This window comes from Numida meleagris, chromosome 1 (assembly GCF_002078875.1).
Source record: "Numida meleagris isolate 19003 breed g44 Domestic line chromosome 1, NumMel1.0, whole genome shotgun sequence".
In the NCBI taxonomy this organism is placed as follows: domain Eukaryota; kingdom Metazoa; phylum Chordata; class Aves; order Galliformes; family Numididae; genus Numida; species Numida meleagris.
In genome coordinates this window covers 82,107,122-82,128,163 of record NC_034409.1, presented here as the reverse complement: position 1 = coordinate 82,128,163, position 21,042 = coordinate 82,107,122, and the positions used below count along the sequence as shown (strand labels likewise).

Below are 21,042 nucleotides of genomic sequence, written 5' to 3'. Positions count from 1 at the left end.
ATTTCTCTTCCGCCAGGCCTGGTGAAGAACTGGCACCTCTTCCTCATGGAGCCCCTGGGAAAGGAGGAGGTGTGGGTTGAGTGTTAGGAAAAGGTTCTTCACCAGAGGATGGTCAGGCCCTGGTAAAGGCTCCCCAAGAAAGCAGTCATGGCATCAAGCCTGCTGGAGTTCAAGAAATATTTGGATAATGCTCTCAGAAATATAGTTTGAATTTTGGGTGTTTGTGTGTGAGTCGGGAGTTGGACTTGATGATATCCAACCCAGGATATTCCTTGGTTCTATGGTTCTCTGCACAAATACACAAGTGCTACAACTGCAATTCTTAGCAAAGAAGACAAGGCCTCATTGCCAAAAGGACTTGGGGTTCTTCCAATCTTTAATTAATTAACACTCCAAGAAATAGCAATTAATCTAACTACCTTTTACCTGGAAGGCAATTTTCAGTAGTATTGAAAGCAGTATTTGAAAATTTTTCACCAGCAAGGCTTGTACAGAGTAACACTTCTGTGATTCAGGGAGCTCAAACCTTGGGTTACCGGGCCCCTCAGTAAACAGTTCTTGCTGGAAGAAAAAACAGACATATTACTATATCATGCTCTTGATTTTCTTACTGGATAACATTTCTTTTTGATTTCATAACTATCTCTTATCTCTACTTTGTAGGCCTTGTTTTAAAACTGTGGGAACAAATACCCTTTTTTGAGCTAATGTTCAATTAGAGGGCAGCATGAAATTACAGCTTTTATTGTTCAAACAATTATCACATGCAAGTCTGAGAAATATGATTAAGCATCACATAAGGAAATCTGCTAGAGCTGGACCATTCTTAGCTGTTGTTTTGTAGTTGTTGTTTGTTTTCTAATTATTATCTTGCTGTTAAGTTTCTCATTGTTTTTATAAAGCTTCATCAAGGTTAGCAGTGATGGGAAATCTCCAAATGATCCCTTCCAGCTATAGATGTTATTCCTACAGTTTACTATAACAACACTCAGAACATTTCTAGTCAATGAAACATAAGAACCCTATGTCATTATATCAACACAGTATCCCCAAAGATACTTTGCCAATAGGAAATATTTTGGGATAACAGTGAGACAATCTACAATAGTCATTGAGTAAGTCAGAAAGATTCCCAACTCCTGGATCAGTGGCCCAAACATATCTTCTTTAACTGTAATATGTGGTATCTTTTGAAAAGTACCAAACTCCAAAAATGGAAGATCTTACCTTTATGAAGCAAGCTGATTACAAAGCCAGTGACTGAGAAGGATATTTGTCTCTGCACAATTGTTCCAATCTATTATTATTCCTTCTGGTGTTCTTTCCATTTTGATCAATATAACTTTCCCCAAAACCTGAATGGGAAAGAATGAATTTTTTATGACAGATGCTCATTTCCTTACCTTCAGAATCTCAGCAGTGTTTTTCACACCATGGAAGAGGACAGCTGGCCAACATTTGGGTCTTTTAAGTCACTGGACTCTGACTTGGCTGATTTAGTTAACGTAGCTACATAGGCTGACAAACTGAAACTGTTTTAACAACAGATAACAGACTGAATCAGATTCACCTATTTACAATATGCTTAGGAAAGAGCACACAAAAGGTATTTGCACTAGTTAAAGTAAACTGAGTCAAAACGATGTGGTAGTCTTACTTATCTTCCTCTTGGATTTTCATTCCTACATTGTTTAAGAGGGACCATGACACAGGATTTTACCCAGAAAATGCAGATAAAACAATTATCTTCATCTACTCAAAAAACTCTTCTAATTAGAGTGCATGTGGTGATCATCTGGAAAAGATCATGACAAGGTAGAATGAACAGGCATAAAGAGCATAAAACCACTAATGTTCCAAGCCTGACAGTGCTTAGGAAGAGCTGCTTTTGTGTGATTTCATTAATCAAAGTTATGCACTTGCTGTATCATGTTAGCCAGACTGCAAGTGAAAATATTTAATGACATTTCCTTCAAATCTTGGCACTTTCTCTTCTGTCTGGGTCAATAAATACTGAAAAATGGCAGAGATAGAAGGAAAAGGACAAGTAAATGAGTTCAAGATTTCTAGGTGAAAGCAGTTTTACACTTGAGATCTCACAGTATTGTAATGAATACACACGGTACAAAAATAAATGCATGGTCCTATGCAGCTTCTATATCACACCTTATCACCAAACCATAGAATCATAGAATATCCTGAGTTGGAAATAACCCACAAGGGTCATTGAGTCTAACACCTGGCTCCTACAGAGGATCATCCAGAATTCAAACCCTATGTCTGAGAGCATTGTCCAAACACTTCTTGAACTCCAGCAGCTTGATGCCATGACCACTGCCCTGGGCACCCTGTTCTAGGGCCTGACCACCCTCTTGGGGAAGAACATTTCCCTTTCTAGAAGGATACTCTGACAAACAGTATCAGAAGATTTGCTGACATTCAAAAAGATCATATCTACTGATTTCCCTTGGTCAACTCCACGGGTAACCTTGTCATAAAAGGAGATGAACTCTGTTAAATGGGACTTGCCCCTCAAGGACCCGTACTGGCTGTGATCAATAACTGATTGTCTTTCAGGTGTTTTCAACAACTCCCAGAAAAAATCATCTCCATAATTTTTCCAGGCACTGAAGTGAGACTGACAGGACTGTAATTACCAGATCTTCTTTCCCTTCTTGAAAACTGGGGCAAAGTTTGCCAACTTCCAGTCGACTAGGACATCTCCAGATTCCCAAGACCACTGAAACATAATTGACAGAGGTCTCATGATGACGTCATCCAGCTCTTGGTGTACCCTAGGATGAATCTGATCAGGCTCTATGAACTTGTATGTATCCAGCAGAAGAAACACAAGTTCAGGTTTGGCTGGGAGTTTACTGTTACCACAGTCACGCTACTACAGCTCAGGGCTCTGGGGGTCCCAGCATCCACCACTGGGTTGAAGGTAGAGGTGAAGAAGACATTAAATATCTCAGCTTTGTCTGCGTCTCTGTGAGGTGACCATCCTCACCAATTAATGAATCAATAACATCTCCAGTCCTCCTTTTGCTGTTAACATATTTTAAAAAGCCCTTTTTGTTGTTCCCCACAGCACTGGCCAGCTTCAACTCCAACTGAGCTTTGGCCACTCAAAATTTCTCCCTACAATGGAGAACAGCATCTCTGTAGACCTCTCAGTTCACCCAACCTTGCTTCCAGTGGCCATACCCCCCCTTTTTTTTTTTCTTAAGCTCTAGAAGAAGATCCCTGCTCAGGAAAGTCAGCCATCTGCCCTGCCTGTATGACTTCTGACATTTTGGAATTGCCTGTTTCTGTACTCTTAAGAGGTGGTACTTAAAATGTTAGAGCACTGATCGACCCCAACGACCTCAAAAACATTTATCCTGTTACCCTGTATTGTGGTACGATCGTATTTTTGTAGCACATACCAACACACTAGGGTTAGCGTACACTAAGTAGAAAACTGCTCAGGTAGGAAAGCAGAAAGCACAAAATGAATTAAAGTGAGCTGGAGGAAAGAAGAAAATGATAGGAAGAGACACAGGAAAGGAAGAAAAGGAGATGATAAAGGGAAGGAAGATGTACATAAACTGAAGATAAATTAAAAGAATAAGATGGATTTGAAGAGGAGAAAATGGCAAGGCACTCTAGAATTCCTCTGATAATAATGCTTGCTCCCTGAGTGCCTAGAAAAATAATAAATACATCATTCAAATGATAACCAGGAGGGGCCAGAACTATCAGTCCAAGTTACACTCTTAAGCAATTAACTTTTCACTTGGGAAAAATTTACCCAGGACACAGGTTGTTTTCTGCTGGCATTAGAAATAATATGGCTATCTGTTGCTTCCTCTTCTTTTTGCAGCAGACTATGCCACATGGGCTCAGCAGGACCCTGTGTGACTTCAGTTTGCTTATGTGGTCTAGCATTATGTATCAGTGAATGGTTCAAGATCAGGATACGTCTAAGTATACTTGCTCTGAGGGTTGGATCTGAATTCTGCTTACTAAAAGAGAAAAACTGAGCTCTATGAATCTGAAAACTTGCAGATGCAACCACAGACTGGTTGTGAAATAGTCCCAGAGGTTCAAGAGAAAAGCAGCCTCCTCCTACTCTCTCAATTTTTTCCCTGATTTATACAAACATATGAATCAACTGTGAAAACTAGCCAAGAGATCTAATCCTTTCCCTTCTGGGACCCATGATAGGACCTTGAGAAAGTCACATCATCCTTATTTAAAATCTTCCTACCCATAAAATTGTAGACTTACCTGTCTTCTTAACTGCCTTTCTAGTTACTATTTCTTTCATTGAAGCAATTGAGATCTTTTAACGTACTTCTCAAAAAACCACCAACTCTCAAAGCCCCAAACTAAGGGGGAATCTTAGTTCCTGTTAAGATAACCATCAGGCAGTGTGCATTGGGCTGGCTGTGGTTCTTAAGCTTAAAGAGAAGACCAGAGCTGAGCGGAAGAGACTTACCCCACGCTCCACTCAGAATTGCTCTGTCTTCACTATTATTTTAGCTGAATGTCAACACAAGCTCATCACATACAACTTTCTGGTATATAAATGTACCTTAGATCCTTTGGGCAACAATGACGTGATAGATGACACATACAAATTTCACTTCAGTCAACAGAAATTGATTAAGATAGGTTTGGCTTTTCACTGCGTAGGAAGATGTAACTGTTATGCTACACTGAGCCCACTAAGGAGATTCTGGAACCAATTCACCCAGAAATGACAACATTTTTAATGTCATAAATGTTGCCACACACAGAGGAAGGATGAGACATCAAGATTTAAAAAAAAAGGATGGACACACACTTTATCGTCTTCAGTGAAATTCACTTTCATTCTTACAGTGATATGAGAGTGTCTGAACCACGGCTGGTAATTTGCAAGCCCTGCTTTGACATATATAGAGTCCTCCAAAGAAATGTGGGCGTTCCGTTGAGGTAAAGTCCATTTGCTCAGAATATGCCGCTCAAAGATGTTTCTTACCTTCACATGGTGCAAAATGTGATCTCCCTATGGCTAGAAAGAATAATCATTATCACTCCTTGAGAATACAGAAACAAAACATTTTTTTTTTTCATTTTCTTAGGAGGAACTATTAGAAATTCTTTATTTTATTGGTGCTGAAGAACAATTTAAAATGACAAAAATGCTACACCCTGTTACTAAGTCATATAATACTGGTATTTCTTTCTGAAGGCCAACTCACTCAATCAGATGACTGCACATGACCTTCAACTCCCTTGATAAAACTAGTCTTTCATCAGCCTAGTTAAAGATCTAAAGCAGAAAAATCTGAACCCCTCGGCAACAAGGCAAATAGAGAAAAACCTCCAAATTACTACGTATTTTAAACAAATCTTGTGACTTTGGCATCACCTTCAAATGGGTGGATTAGGCAATGTCGCACCTCCTTATCTTTCATTTTGCTTTGCTGACAATCTCTGTGCTGGAGATAATGTTTTACTTAACAGGCAATATCATTTTAAAAGAATTGTGTGAAAAGATGGCACCTTCCAGGACATTTGTGTAATGCATGGCAGTAGGAGGCCTCAGAGGACACTCAGGTTCACACCCCTTTAATGTTCCATGCTGAATAAAACAGAGCAGGAGGAGAAGCTAATCCCCCAGAAAGCTTACTATCTAATGATCCATGCAGTTATTTTTGGGTACTCAGCTTGAAACACAACATGCTAGTTTTCAGAGTCCCAGGGAGCAGTTGCTCTCAGCAAGAAGAACTAGCATTGCAAGTCTTCAGCATCCTTCAAGACAAGACTAAGGAAGAAAACAAACTCTAAGACCTTGGTGCCAGCATCTCTGCTTGGCATTGTTTTTTTAAAGGCATATGGTCTGCCAACAGGAAACTAAGCTGTTTTGCTACAGCCTAGCACACTGCAAATCCCCCAGATGTCAAAGCTCACAGCATTAGCAAACCTTGCTAGTTGTTCTTCACTACATCAGAATGTAACGTGAAGCAGGGCCTAGGTTCTTCAAAGGGTTCATTGTTCATTAATTAATGTTTTACAATTAGACAACTTGACTGATATGACTCAAGAAGATTCATAAAAAAAAGGTATCAACTTCTTCTCAACTAAAGCACGCCATTTACTATCCAAGCTGCTACAATAAAATGACAGTAAACAAGAACAACACAAAAAATATTAAAAAAAGAAAAAGCAGTGAGAATCCCAAATGTCTTCATTTTTTCATTTCAGCACTAAGCAGTGCAAGAATATGCTGAAAGTGTGGGGAGAATGATCTTTACCAAATCTGCACGACAAAGCGTAAGAATCAGAGCATGCCATTCCAAAGACACTTCTAAATGGAATAGGTGATAACCAAAATTACCTGCAGGCTATAAAGTACACTAATGAGTCTGAAGTTCTGAAATTCTATCCAGTGCCTAATTTCTATTTTGGCAAAACTCCACTGAAGTCAGTGAGGACTTTTGTTCAGTTGACTGCCAAGTTCAACACAAACACATCAGCTATGTTATCCCTCTCTTCCTCCAGTAAGGCTTGCTTCTCATTTGCATAAGTAGGTTTGGATTTTACTCTCCCTGAGTGCTCCTGTGCTGAGTTTGGAACACACTGAAGACTTTGAAGGGAGTTATTGGATTTGTAACATTTTTTTTTCTTTCTTTCTTCTTTTTTTCCCCTCATTTAGGACTCTAGGCTTATTTGAGTTTGTGGTTCTAGGCTTGATTTTGTTTCATTTTTAACTTAACTTGGCTATATTACACAGAAAAGAGGCCAGCATTTCTTGTTTAAATATTTTGCTTCTAATTTCACTGAAGCTAACTTCTCAGTGTGCTTTGTGGGTCTATTTTAACTTCAGATATCCTATGTACTCACCCATTTATGCATTTTAATCGTTCATATTACAATGCCAACACCACACTGCAGCACAGGCCTAAAGATACAAAATGGCTGTACTCCTTCACAGTTGCTTAGCAAACATGGGAATTACAGAAGTGGAATTTATGTGAGAGTCTAAATTGCCAGAGATTCTTTGAAAAGCATTTTTAGCAGAACTTGCTTTCAGATACTCTAAGATAAGCACCCAGATTTTTAAAATGGAGGCCACAAGTAAAGTAACTGCTGTATGGAATTAGCTAATGGGCTGTTACTGAGTCATATACATTCTTGAAACTAACAAAAGGGCAGCCCCAATTTTCTTCTTTCTGCCAAAGCTGCTGCATTGCCACTTCTTATTAACACACTAACTAGTTGCTCTGACCTTTTAACAAAAGATCAAGTCGATCTTCAACAGAAAAATTGATTCCATTAGGTATAAGGTTAACAAGAAGAAATTATCTTATGGTTTCTCTTGATAAAAGTAACAATGTTTTATAAATAAAAGAAAGAGAAATTTATGATTGGAAAGTGGTGCCTTTCTTTTTTTTTTTTTTTTTTGAGCAATTTACAAAGTTGTTTTTAAGAAACTTAAAATTCTTCAGGAAACGTCTTCAAAGTCAGCGACACCTCCTTGAATACGCATCCATTCTCCTCTGAAAAGAAGTGTGGGAGGAACTTCACAAGCCTTATGCCTCCAAAGTTCATCAGAACATATATCTCTCTATTTCACAAAAAAGATACGCAGTGAGCATTGCTTCTCCAATACGTTTGATCTGTCTCTCCCTCTCCTTCTACTTTTGGTATTCTTTCAAATGCTTTCATCTTAAAGGACCTGAAAACAGAATCAAGATAACAAGCTAAATGCTGTCTAATGCTTAGATTCATCAGATCTTGAATTACAAGTGGAAAATAAGTCCTACTTATTTCTTACTTCCTTTCTAATTTGTAGCCACAATTGCGTATGTGGTACAGGATGTGTCTTCTGACAAATGTTTTTTTAAGTATCCTAACAAGTTAATTGGCCTTAGAAGGTAACAAGACAGGCACTGGTTAAGTCCCAGATGGCAGACATAAATGTTCTCCAGATCAAGAAAGGGCAAGAAAGATAAGCATGAAAGCAACTTCCTCTTATCTACCCCTTCCTGCCACTGCAGAAAAGCTCAACTGCCTCATGTGAAAGAGGGAAGTGTTTTTCAGTCAGTCCATTCTTGACAGAAAATAAAAGATGGATTCTGCCATGTTTGTGCCTAAAGCTATGACATTTATTGAGCAGGAGGCACCAGCAGAGTACAGCACCTACCACGAAGACTTTTTGGCACCAGAGCTAAGTCTTGTGGTAATAAAATACTACTCTCAGCTCTATGTAACTATACGAGTTTTGTTTGTATCATCATAGCATCAGCAGATCCAAAACAGAATAGGTACCGAATAAAACGCATACACAAAAAATACAAAGACGAAAGCACAGTGAAACACAGATGGAAATTCAAAATTAAATTTCTAGCTGATCTCAAGGACAGTTCTTCAATAAATCATGAGGAAGAAAAAAAATGGAGTGACAAGACCCAAATGTATTTCTAAATAAATCATGGGTATTTGTACGTGTTGCAGAAGCAACAAGAATATTGCCTAGAAGGGATGAGAATGTCAGACACTCCTACAGATGCTCCCACAGAAAAGCAGTTATGTGGGACAGAGAGCAGGAAAAGAGAGAAGAAAAGGGTCAATAAATACACTAATGTAAAATGAAATTTTTCCAACATCAAATAAATAGGTTATAATTTGTCATCTAATTGAGAGTTTATACCCACAAAAGTAGCCTTGTATAAAAATTTCATCAGAAATGATTAAAGATTCACTCCCTGAAGACAAGCAGGGCTTACATCTTGACAAATACAGCAAGTATTGATTTGCATGTAATCTTCAAAGAAGGTTTGGCATACATACAACAAGGTTTTACAGTGTTCCTTGGAACACTTGGTATAGTTGATGACTTATTTTACAAGTGTGTAAGTACTTTCACGTGGTAACTTTAACAGAAATAGCAGTCTATGATCTCAGGACTTCGTTGTATCAGAGTGAATCAGAAACAAACCCACTGTGCTCTGCAAGTTCCTCCTGACACACAGAGGAAACAGAAGTCAGAATCTGGGGCCCAGGTTCCAGCCAGAGTTGGAAAAGAGACAGATAACTACTCTAAATCCCATAAAAGAAAAGCTCAATATACAAACAAAATAGTCACCCTGAACTGTCACCAGACGCTGAACAGTACATATTTTAGTACTGCAAAATTAAATAAAATGGATCACCATAGGACGTTTATGAAAGATTGCCCTCTTAATTTAGTTTTATTTTTTTCAAACCAGTCATCCATACTGACATCATTTTTCTGCTGCTGAAACAGAGTGGGGACACTGCTTTTATTGTGAATCTTTTTTTTTTTTTTCTGTTTCTGGCAAGCATCCCAGATTTTGTAATTTAATATTCCTGCCAAAAGCACTAGAAACATTTGAGATGATCCTCATGGGATTAAGGACAAACTGTGGATTACATTCTTGGCATTGGACTGCACTGGAAGCCTGCATTTTTCTTGCTGTTCCTGAAAATTTGTGAACTAACCAAATAAGGCTGCAGCAGAATGAAGAATATCTTGATGCTGTTTTATTTCTGCTTCTCAGACCATCAGTCCATTATTAGAATATTAAACTACAAACTTAGATTCCAGGATCCAATGTACTCCTCCTCTTAATCTGGAGAGCATGCTTAAATTAAGTGGATGTGTTTATACTCATTAACCTTGTACGTACATTACAGCAAAATGAAAACATTGTGGTGAAGCTGAAGACATGACTTTTATTTTTTTTCCCTGTACATTGAGAAATGCATACTTGGCCATGAATCCTACTCCTGTTTCACAAATGTAGGGGATGAATAACATAAGGACACCCAAAGTGAATTGGATCAAATCTCTAAAAACCTAAGCTGCTTTATCCAGTAGTGGCCAATAATGGGTACTTTGGGAAGGAGTACAAAAAAAAGAACAGGGCAATTGACTATTCCTCTAATACTCTAGTGAGGTAATTTGCTGTTCAAGGACAGCAAAGCCAGAGGCTGGTTTTGCATATGTGCATTTAAAAGCTTTTCCATGATTTTTTTTCTCAGTTCTTTTACTGATTCCACTTACACTCCCACCTGCAGTAACGCCCTGAGACAGAGTCTCTTAGTTTGTTTCAAACAAAACAACTTTCTTTTCTTTGATTTAAGCCTCTGCCTGGTAATTTCAACTACATTCGTTACTGTGTGAGAATAATCCTTCCCCAAAAACTCTCTGCGACATATGCTTAATATCAGGGCATCGGCAGTAGAACCACTATTTGTCCCAGCAGTGAGGCAGAGGCTGGATTAAGAGCTACAGAATGAGATAAAGAGACAAATTAGATAACAGAAGTTTCACCTTTTGTAGTTACTATACCCACAAACTGCAGGAAAAACTTTCAGAAAAATCATACTGAATCTCAACACTTTCTGAACATACTAAATAATAATGAAAGCACTCCAAGACCCAGTAGATCTCCCTTGCATAATGAGGCCAGAGGTTTGTACTTTAAAAAACAAACAAAGTTGTTAAGCAGATGAATGACAGATGTTAGACTTCAGCACTTGCAGGATGGCCTGGAATAATGTAAGCTCAGACATTTTTCTACATCCAAAATGTCAACAAAACATGTCAAATTTCTTGAATGCAAGACATAACTTGCTATCTGAGTTTAAGTGTAAATTGTCAAAAACTATACAAGAAAATGTACAGCAAAACTTAAAACACATCAAAGCAGAGAAAATCGCTGAACAATTTAAAAACCATTTATCTTTTACAAAAGTGAAAATGAAATAGCTGAGATAAAGATAGTACATACAACACTGTCTTCAAATCAGCACAAAATCAGTCAATTTTAAAACTATAATAACTTAAGAACCTTGCTTATTTTCTGTATTGTTAAGACTTTTCCCCCCAAATAGGGATGTTCCCCAAAACATCCATACTTTCATGAAGCCCACAGTTATCCAGTATACAATACTGCTGTAATCCTCTGTGACCAGACTGCCCTGAAAACGCAATAGAACTGAGTTAATATGTTTTTAGAGAAATATCTACAGATTAATAGACTATTTCACTGATATAAGTTTTTGGATTATCTCGCAACAATAAAAATAACTTGATTTTCTTTTACATTGGATGGTTCAGTTAATATTTCACAACTTTACAGAACCTGATGCACAGTTGTAGGATAGGTTAGTATTGCTGCCAACTTCTTGCTGTAAATCTAGTATACTTCTTTTTCCTTCTTGTAGCAAAATATAAAATGAGAAATAAATGGATCACAATGGTAGAGGGTCACAATGATACCAGGATGAGGGAACTGTATGAATATTCAGTTAGTGCAATATGCCTATATCCTCCACTTTCCCAAGTTCACAGATGTAGCCTTTCACTTATTCAAGAAACTGACTGTAAAACTGCTAATGATGGATTGAAGCCTGATTTTTAAACACATTTTGATAATGTGCAACTGAACTTCATAACCAAAGTGACAGCCTATCTTTAAAAGCAGCAAAGACAGGTGGGGTCTCTATGCCCCATAATGTTCACACAGCCCCTGCTTTTAAAAATGAAAGCCATCCTCATAAATCTTCCATTTATAGACAGATGAAAACGTAAGAACTTTTCCAAGGCTTCCTATTAAAAGAAATTTGAGGAAGAAATGCTTTTGTGACTACCTGCTATCTCACTTTAATGGAAAATGAGGACATCAGTAAGAGAACAAATATTTAAAATTTGCAGGAGAGGAAAATTCATAGGTGTTTTCAACAAGAGTAGAAAACTGTGCTTCTCTGCAAAAGAAGACTCAGGACAACAACCTTAAGAACTGTGTTTCCACACACACAAAAAAAGGCCCTTGGGGAAAAACTGTGATGAACATGTGATTATCTAGCTAAGGACTTTCAAGGCAGTTTTAAAGAACAGGGGAAGAAAGGCATCAGGACAGTGCTCTGGGTTTTATTACATTTAAAAAGGAATGAAGCTGAAGAAGGACCCAGAAGGGGAAGGTATTGTGGCACTGAAAACCAGTATTCTCTGGGACATTTTGTTTCATTTGAAAGCTAAAAAAGACAACTAAGTCCCACAGAACTCATGACAAAACATGCTCTGGAAAGAAGGTTGAGTTGTATAAATAGGCAAGAAAGGAAGTCTGATGCTAACACGCTGAGGTGGTTCACCTACCCCTTGTCAGAATTTCTGAGATCTTCTCATAAGGGGTCGTACAGAACAAGCTGTTGGAAAACAGTAGTACCAGTAAATGGTAATGGATTTCAGCATGCTAGCCTACTCCACAAATCCATTTTAGTCCATGCAGGCCACACCATACCTGGCAGAGTTCCTCGAGAGTTCAATCCACTTGGGAAAACTAACATTTAAAACATGTTACTGGTTTCCAGACAAACTGCCCCCAGAAGCTTCTACTCTGTCCTTGATGTCCACTGTCTTGCAAAGTACAACACTTACATTAATCTACAGGGGAGGCTCCTCCACTTCTCCACTCTAACTCAGTCCACAAAGTCCCTTCCCACAGACCTGCCTCTACACTCCCCAGCTTCAAATCTAGCATGACTTTTTTGGTGTTGGTCATAATGCCAAGTACACAGACCTAACCTAACCTAAGAGAAAAAATGTAAAAATTCTAGCAAAAAAGGAAGTGAAAGTTGTGATTCAGCAGGTGGTGATTCCTCTTTGGTAAGACAAAAAAACAGACATGTATTGATTGGCTTTTTAAGGTGCTCTTTCACAAACCAGACTCAAAAGTACACAATAACAAAGCATCGTTCTTTCTTTCTTAGAGTTCTGAGAGAAGAAAATGTTGCCCAACACAGTGTGTTAATTTAGAAATTCATGAACCTGCTGTTGAAGATCTACATCAGAGAAATGCATGCAATTCATGGAAGCACAGAATAAGAGAATCACCAAATGACTTAGATTGGAAGAGACCTTAAAGTTCACCTAGTTCCAACCCTTCTGTGGTGTGCAGGGTTGGCACCCACTAGATCAGGTTGTCCAGGGCCCTATCCATCCCGGCCTTAAACACCTCCACAACTTCCTTGGGCAACCTGTTCCAATGCCTCACCACTCTCTAAGTAAACAATTTCTTCCTAAATATAACCTAAATTTACCATCTTTTAGTTTAATGCCATTCCCCTTTTAATTTTTTTTTTTTTAAGACTGAATGATTGTAGAATTCCCATTGCTTAGATAAAATGGATTGATAGTACAAATGTCTGCTTATGTTGGCCACTGGAACAATCCAAGGCTCACTGGAATAGAATCAGTAGCACATCAATGTATATACACAGTTTATGGACAATATTAAAACACAAACATCAAAAACAATAGTTCAGAATCTTAAGACTGCTATGCCCTCTTTAAATGGTTGCAATGAAGTGTGGCAGGAATTACTCCCCCCACTGAAGTCTCCTGTAAAATCTTTAGTATGCTTTTTTTTTTTTTTTGCAGATGAATACATTTATTTACTTCTACTGCCCCTTCTCTTCATTGCAGCTGTACACTGTAGACAGTATCATTTCCCTTCTCTTGCTTCTATCAGTCCAGCACATCCATAATGGAACCACTCAATGGAGCAATTTTACGATAGGACACCTGATTACAGATGCAGTAGCGTGGCTCATTTTGGATCATAGGTCCAGTCAACCCAGCTGTTAGAATCAGGCTCTGGTATTACTGCTGTTTGCTGGGAAAGTTCTTGTGCCAGTGCAGATGAAGAAGAACACAATGACAGAAAGGATGAAGAGGAAGATGATGAGGATTGCCGACTTTAGGATTTGTTATTTTTGCTTCTTCTTTCATTTTGTAATCTTTCTTTGATGAATGTAATGTTTGCGTTAACATAAATGCCAGCGCTGACAATGAATATCCAGTTGAATCTCTAGATAATGAAAATTCTCTTCCAAGCTGAAGATCATTGCTCTTAAATGCTTCATAGCTGGCTTTTAGACTGGATGTTCTTCTTCCTTCCTTCATTTGCACTGTGATTTGCACTGCTTGAGCTGCTGCCATGGTAATCACACCAGCCTCAAACCCTTCAGATAAAGAACCCAAGTTATACAATGCCAATGGTTGAGAAGAGCTTGTATTGTATCCAGCTCCAATTGTCTCTTTAATATTTCTGTGATTCCAGCATTGTCTGCTTCAAGTTCCATTTCAAATTTAGCAAGTTCTTGGTCAAGTTTTCTCAAGCGGTGGTCTTCCAAATCATATATTTAATTAGCCAGCTGTACTTTTTCATCTGCATCTTCCAAAGCCCTATAATAATTGTTTTTGATTGATGTCATTTGTTCTTCTCTCTATTCAGGTTTGGTTTTCTTTATGTTCATTAAAAAATACAGTGGTTGGGCCAGTGCTAATGGGCTTCTCACTAATGGGGGTTCATCTCTTCCAACATGGTGCCGCCACCAGCAACACTGGCGGCTCAGACTCATGGGTAAGCAATGTGTTCCTGGCATATACTTAGCATGTGGTGACAGTGATCACCATAAAAACAATTATTAGACTAGGATTGTCCATCTCCTGGTGAAGAGACACCTCAGAGAGTCCTGATGGCATGCAGAAGAACATAATTGTCTTTTTAGACATTCAAGAGAGAGGAAATATCAATGAAACTAAGAGGAGTTGAATTTTAAAGAAGCCCTGCTGACCAACAGAACTCCTGGAGAGATGATTTTCTAGCTGTAGAAAATCAAGGGACCTTGAATGAGCATTTAGAAGAGAGGTCTGTTGATATGATCGGTAAATGCAGACTATGAAAATCTGATGCAAAAACCTTGAAAACCAAGTAAAAGGAAGTTCACAAAAGGAATGTGAACAATTATTAGAAGTTACTGGTGTGAATATGATTTAGTCCAGCTGATTAGAGATGAACTAGGACCTAACGACATAGCTTTCATCCCGCCACCATGCCTCATGCTGGAGAAGGTTTTGGACATACAAGAAGATAGCACTTCCGCAATCTTAACCCAAGCTGCTGGTGTTACTGCAGTCACAGAGATAAATTTTAGCATCTGAAACACTCTCCTTCCTCTTGCCTTTTCCTTTTATAGTTCATCTCCAGAAATAGGCATCAGGCACTCCTCTTCTGGCAGCCTTTCAGCACACTAAGTCTTCCCCATTTTCCAGACTTGGGGGTGATGTTACTAATCATAGACTCTCCTGTGACTTCAGGAGTGGCAGAAGCTCCTGCTGGCTCTGGCATGTTTTCTCCTTAAAGAGACAAACCAGATGGGAACTCCTGTGACACTGTCTCTGTTATAGCTCTGTTACATGACTATCATTCTAAAAATACTTCAGCAGATGCAGAGCTAATTCATTCAACAATATAAGGTTTTGTCCATACTCTAAAGACTAAATAATAGCTGGTGAATTATGGATCTGACAGTATCTTTTTGCTCACTGTTTCTCAGTGCTCTTCAGCTGGTGACCTTATCTGCATTTTCCAAATAAAACACAAGTTCAGAAGTTTCTTAAGCCATTCACTTTTACCATAAAAATGAAAAGGACTACCAGTATGATTTTGTATGGTTCCTGCATGCGTTTTGTGAAGGGTTAAGAATAAATGCATTCCTGGAAAAGGGGGAGAGAAATACTTTATTTCACACCATTCGTGCTCTCTGAAACCCTTAGAATCAAGGGCATGACTGAATTTAAGGGAACAGAAGCTTGTGATTTTAGATCTACAAATCTGAGTTTCAGTTCTTGTAGTTGTATAGGAGGATTTTTCTGGAGTTCTGTGGAGCAGTTTCAGTCACACTAACACAATATATACCTGTTATTTGGAATTAGCTGCATATACAAGCCACTTAAGACTTGTGAGCTAACTCTTCTAGTCCATTAGTTTAACCATAAACAATGTATCAGTTATTCCAGGGAAGATGAAATGGTGTGTATTTTAACTTCAGAATGGACTTTCATAACAGCAAACATTACATTTAGTCTGAGTAAATGAGTACAGTGGCATGCAAGAAAAAAAAATTATGACACTCCCTCCTTGGGCAAGGGAGTAGTGTTTTTGACCTGGATCTCGGTACAGGAAAGAAAGCAGGAAATCTACTCCAACAGATCTCTTCTGCTCATTCTTTCCCTCTCTTTGGAAGCCTGGAAGACAGGTCCTACTTTGGCTTCTTAGCCTTGAATGAAGCCACAAATGCAGTAGCTATGCCACGAGCTTTGGATAATTATTGATATTTTATTGAACACAGTACCATGTAATAGCAAATCTGAAGGCAGAGCTGAGAGAAGGGTGTAGAGAAAGTGGGAAAATAATGTACAGACTTCTCATTGCAGTGAATATTGTAAATCCTGACCTGGAGTACCAGTACATTTCCAAATGAAGTTGAATGCAGCACATTTTGGGACCTGATTGAGAGTGAAAAACTTTTCAGGAGACCCACTCTAACTCCAAAGCTACAGTCTTTCCTGAGGTATTTTACAACTTCTCTTACCTTCCTGGAGGTAGACTAAAGCAACTTCAACACAGCAGTTTTCTGTTCTGTAGTTTCCCTTTCCCTCTTTCATATACCCAGGATAATCGATCCTGCATTTATGCATTAAAAACAAGAAATAAATTAAAAAAAGGAAAAAGAAAAAAGAGAGATTAGTATGAACCTTCCAAGCAGGTAAATTACTGAGATCACAGATACAGAAGGAAAGGTTATCAACTTTCTCTTGCAATCTTCCCATCACCTACTGTTTCAGCTCAATTCTCAAAGATTTTACTTCTCTAATAAATACAGAAAAATTCATTCATCTTATGATGTCATGTAAAACCTTTGGGATAACCTCTGTTAAACAACAGTACTTGCTAAGTTCACAGAAAGTTCTGCAAGTTCACAGCAGCACTTAGAACTCACAATCAAGACTTGGTGTAATATTGTAAGTTGGATGAGATTGGCTCCTTTACCTTTACAAGCAACAGAAGTGCCAACTTGAAAGCAATTTTTTTCTGCTTATCTTCCAAGTTTCTGATAAGGAACTGTACTAATTCAGTGCTCAAAACAAAAGTATCAAACAGACTCAGTGAAAGCATTGTTCCTGTCTCAGTCTGAATCAGACCTGTTCATGCTTCACTAACTTAGACCATTTGGTATCTCCTTTACAGTACCTTCTTTTTTGTTAATATGTTACTTGTGCGCGAATCCTCATAAAGAGAAACAAGACATACAGCACCCAATACAGGCAGCACAAAAGCTTCAGAGCTCTTTTTATAGCACAGGTTAAAAAGAAAAAAAGAACAAAAGAAGAGAACTTGCGATATTCTTTTCTTCATTGGAGATCCCCTTACAAAAATACGTAGTTATGACTCTCTTCAACTCCTGAAGTCACTGTAGTCACTTCAGCCTTCTCCAGAATCACACTGGTTTGCATTAGTAGAAATTCTGGCTACTCTAAATGGCATCAGCCTCACTGAAAAACAAAACAAAACAAAACAAAAAAACCCACCATAAGACCCTCACTACCACATTACATACAGATATGAAAAACATCGAAATGGATGATCCACTAAGTAATGCAATATAAAAAGTCATCTTGCCATGTAAACTTTCAGTAAGTCTTTCAAAGCTGACACAGAGATGTCGTAGAGAAGTCAACATCTTGGAAATTCATTTAGACCGCTAAAAAAAGGTTAAAGTATATTTCTGCTGACTCAATTTTTAATTAAGCAAATGCAAGAGCTATTTCCCCATTTTCTTTTTGCCTTTGATCTAAGCTCATAAGAGCTATTTTTTTCCCCGTTTCCTTTTGCATTTCCAAAAGTATCAGAAGAGCACAGAAATTCAACGGCACACACACCAGCTGAAAGTCCCCAGGCTTCAAATCAACAGTATGCACTGAAAGCACAGATAAAAACGTAAGCTACTTTTCCTAGTGTCTCATCACTGCAGCTGTCAAGCCTCTTACATGTGTGTGACACATGCTACCCTTCTCAGTACTGTAGAGTGAGGTAAGATGAAATAACGTGGTGAGGAACATTAATTCAAATACTGAAAAATAAACAATGCTTTTTTTTACTGGCCAGCACAGTTTGGCCAGTAAAAGGCCATAAATAACCATTCTTGCACCTTTCTCACTTCTGCAAAAGGAAAGTATATGGGATTTGCTTGAGGTTTCAACCTCAACTTGCTGTTACAGCAGAAGACCTCACAAACTGCTAAGGATGAGAGGATTCGGCAAATAGTGGAAGTATCATTTTTACAGTCTGTCACTCCCCCTCACTTCTGCCAGAAAATGCAGCCTCATCAAGCTCCAGCAACCAGCGTGAGAAATCCTACTCAGTAAAGACGTCATGCTTTCAAGGTTCAGAAGCAAGTGACCTGACAATGTGCAAAGGAAATTCTTGCTAAATGTGAGAAAAAAAAAATATTCCCCATGATGTCATTGCAGTGCTGGGGCAAGAGCCCAGTCACAACAGGGAACTAGCACACAAATGCAGCTGAACAGAAAGGCCCTGAGCAATCTCATCCAGACAGGGAGCCACAAGCCCCCGGGGCTGGACTAGACACATCCAGTGGTCCTCCCCAGCCTGAATTACCATATGGTATCAAGCTTGTACTCCTCTTGCAACACAAAAATCAGTGAAATTCTCATAAGCATGAATGCATTCTATATTTCTTTTCTTTTGGCATCAGCATTTTTTTTTCCTATTATAGTTGTGTCTAAGAATCCCATTAAAAGAGTAGAGCTTTACCACAACATGAGGTGGACATTATACACATCAGTTATCATAAAAATGTTTAAGTAAATCCAGTGTATGTAATTCAAGAAGAAAGAGAGGTATCACAGCCCTTTCTAGATAAAGAATGATGCAAAGAGCTGCTTAGTACAGCTGAACCAAGCAGTCCTACCACAGCCCATGAGGTGGTAGTGTCCTCTCTTAGCCTCAGATCTCTTCTGCAAAGGACACTTCTTTCACTTCTATTGCTAGTGGTTCAGGTCTCTTGGCTCATCCTGGCATCTTGAAAGGATTCTGTCCTTCACAGCTGGTGGCAGAAAAGAGTTGAGCCCAGAGGTCTCTTTTCCTTCTTACTTGCAGAGCTTCAGCAGCTTCACAGCATCCTCTGCTGCCAAAGAACTGAATCAGATAAAAAACAGCCTAAGCCTTTGAGGGAATGTTATCACTTTACGCTCTTATTCAAAGTACTTGACAATGAATTGAAGGGGATAATGAAGCCCTGATCCATGTTAGGGGTACCATAGAGGCACGGGTGATCTCCCCTTGGATACTACTGGTGTAAAACACAAAACACTCCTTAAATACCAGTAGCTCACTGTTTCCAGGAACTGTCCCATGCCAGTGTACAAATCTTGCAGGACCAGGCTTTTGGTGCAGCTGTTATTTTTCTCAGGATAATTCTGATGTGGCTCCTCAGTCAATAATATGCTTAATTTAAAAAACATTAGTAAATTTGCTTCTTGATTTGACAGAAAACTCTCATAGCTCAGTTCAACACAGTACCCACGGTTGTCACTTACACGTTGGCTTCAGGAAAATTGTGACTTTACTTGTTTGCTAAAGTCTTTGGTTACTGTGCTTGTCCTTCACTGTATTGTCTCACGGTTGACGTAGATCATTTCAGGGCAGCTGAGAAAATAGAAAATCAGTTTAATGGACACAGTGCCAATACTGGCACCAAGAAAATCAAACTCAGAACTGTAAATTGGTGCTGTGTGGTACCTTTCAACATCTGGTTCTATGATAACCCTACTTCTTATCACTCTTATTATATGGTCTGCTCTGAAAATAGTATCTCCTGTTTATTTCCATGGAAACTACAACAGATATGAAGAGCACAATAACACTATTTGACAGAGAAAATTCTTGGCCAAAAAGCAGTATTTTTCAACACAGGCACTACCATTAGCTGTACATTTTCACCAGCAATGAACAAGAGCCTGCGTGCTGCGCTTGTCAAGATCTCCACTTGTGGAGGTGACCACTGTTGCTGTCACCAGCGCAGAAACACACCACCCACCATCTCACTGTGTTCACATCCACTGTTTGGTCTCCAGAAACATTCAGCAAGTGTCAGTGAAGGTCACTGAAGGTCAGTGGGTACCATTTTTTCTGCATGGAGGAATTCAATTTCACACTTTGCTTCATATGCACTTCCATGTCAGATGCCGTTCTGTTAGACTGCCCCTCTGCTGCCATCTGTCACACAGCAACAATATGTAAGGGAATATTGGTGGGAAGGTTCAACCTCTACTGCCGTACCACCAACATCCGCCTCTGATGTCATGGGCCAACATAATAACATAGGAGGCATTACTTTCAGAGCAGCTCTTTCAAAAGAAAAAAAAAATCAACAAAACAGTACTTCTTCAGTGAGAAAAAGGAAAGCGTAAGCAGACGCCCTCTGAGACCTGTGGGAAGCATTCTCACTGCTCTAGGGAGGCATTCCCACAAGCTGGTCAGGCACTACCAAGACCAGCACTAGAGTATGAAAAGCAGCTATGCCGCACACAAACACATCCTCTCCATGCCTGAACCTGCACAAGTCCTTATTCACAGAGCGGCTCTGCAGCCATGGTGACGATCCTACCACAGAGAAATGTGTTACGTGAGGGAGGACAAGTCAGCTCCTGCCCTCATACCACGCAGACTGCCGTGCATAAATACGATGTAGACATCCGAATTTGACCCTCGCAGACATCGAATCATTAAGGCTCTCATATCACCTAGTTCAGCTATTGGCCTATCCCTCCCATGCCTACTAATTACGTCCCTCGGTGACACATCTACACGGCTCTTGAACACCTCTAGGAACAGTGACCCCACCACCTCCTTGGACAGTGCCCTATCACTCTTTCTGAAAATAACTGTTTCCTCACATCCAACATGAACCTCCCCAGTGCCACTTGAAGCCATCACCTCTCGTCCTATAAAGACCTATAATGACTTCTACCAAGTGAAATAAGCCACAAGATAGCAGAAGAAACAAGAAAATGGCTATACTTTGGGTGTCGTCGTCTTCAAAAAAGAAAAAAAAAAAAGAGACGTTATTCCCGCCGCAGGGCTCTATCCGCCCCGCCCGCCCGCCCGC

The 21,042-nt window shown here is 39.1% G+C and overlaps 1 protein-coding gene and 1 pseudogene across 6 annotated transcripts in view; both read right to left on the bottom strand.

The window, feature by feature from the left end:
• The window catches only part of TTF2 (transcription termination factor 2), a 52,931-nt gene continuing 32,233 nt past the window's right edge, over positions 345 to 21,042 (bottom strand). The window contains exons 26-31 of one of the 6 annotated variants that reach the window (XR_002439541.1): positions 19,472 to 19,580; positions 18,844 to 19,070; positions 17,283 to 17,404; positions 16,444 to 16,535; positions 1,228 to 1,355; positions 345 to 561 (exon numbers count right to left, since the gene is read on the bottom strand). The gene's annotated coding sequence lies outside the window, so the exon portion shown is untranslated. Of the gene's footprint in view, positions 562 to 1,227; positions 1,356 to 4,739; positions 5,042 to 13,396; positions 15,206 to 16,139; positions 16,358 to 16,443; positions 16,536 to 17,282; positions 17,405 to 18,843; positions 19,071 to 19,471; positions 19,581 to 21,042 lie in introns of those variants that run through there. The other 5 variants (XR_002439513.1, XR_002439511.1, XR_002439510.1 and 2 more) reach the window with 5 other exon arrangements.
• Positions 9,519 to 14,137, bottom strand: LOC110400052 (annotated as a pseudogene).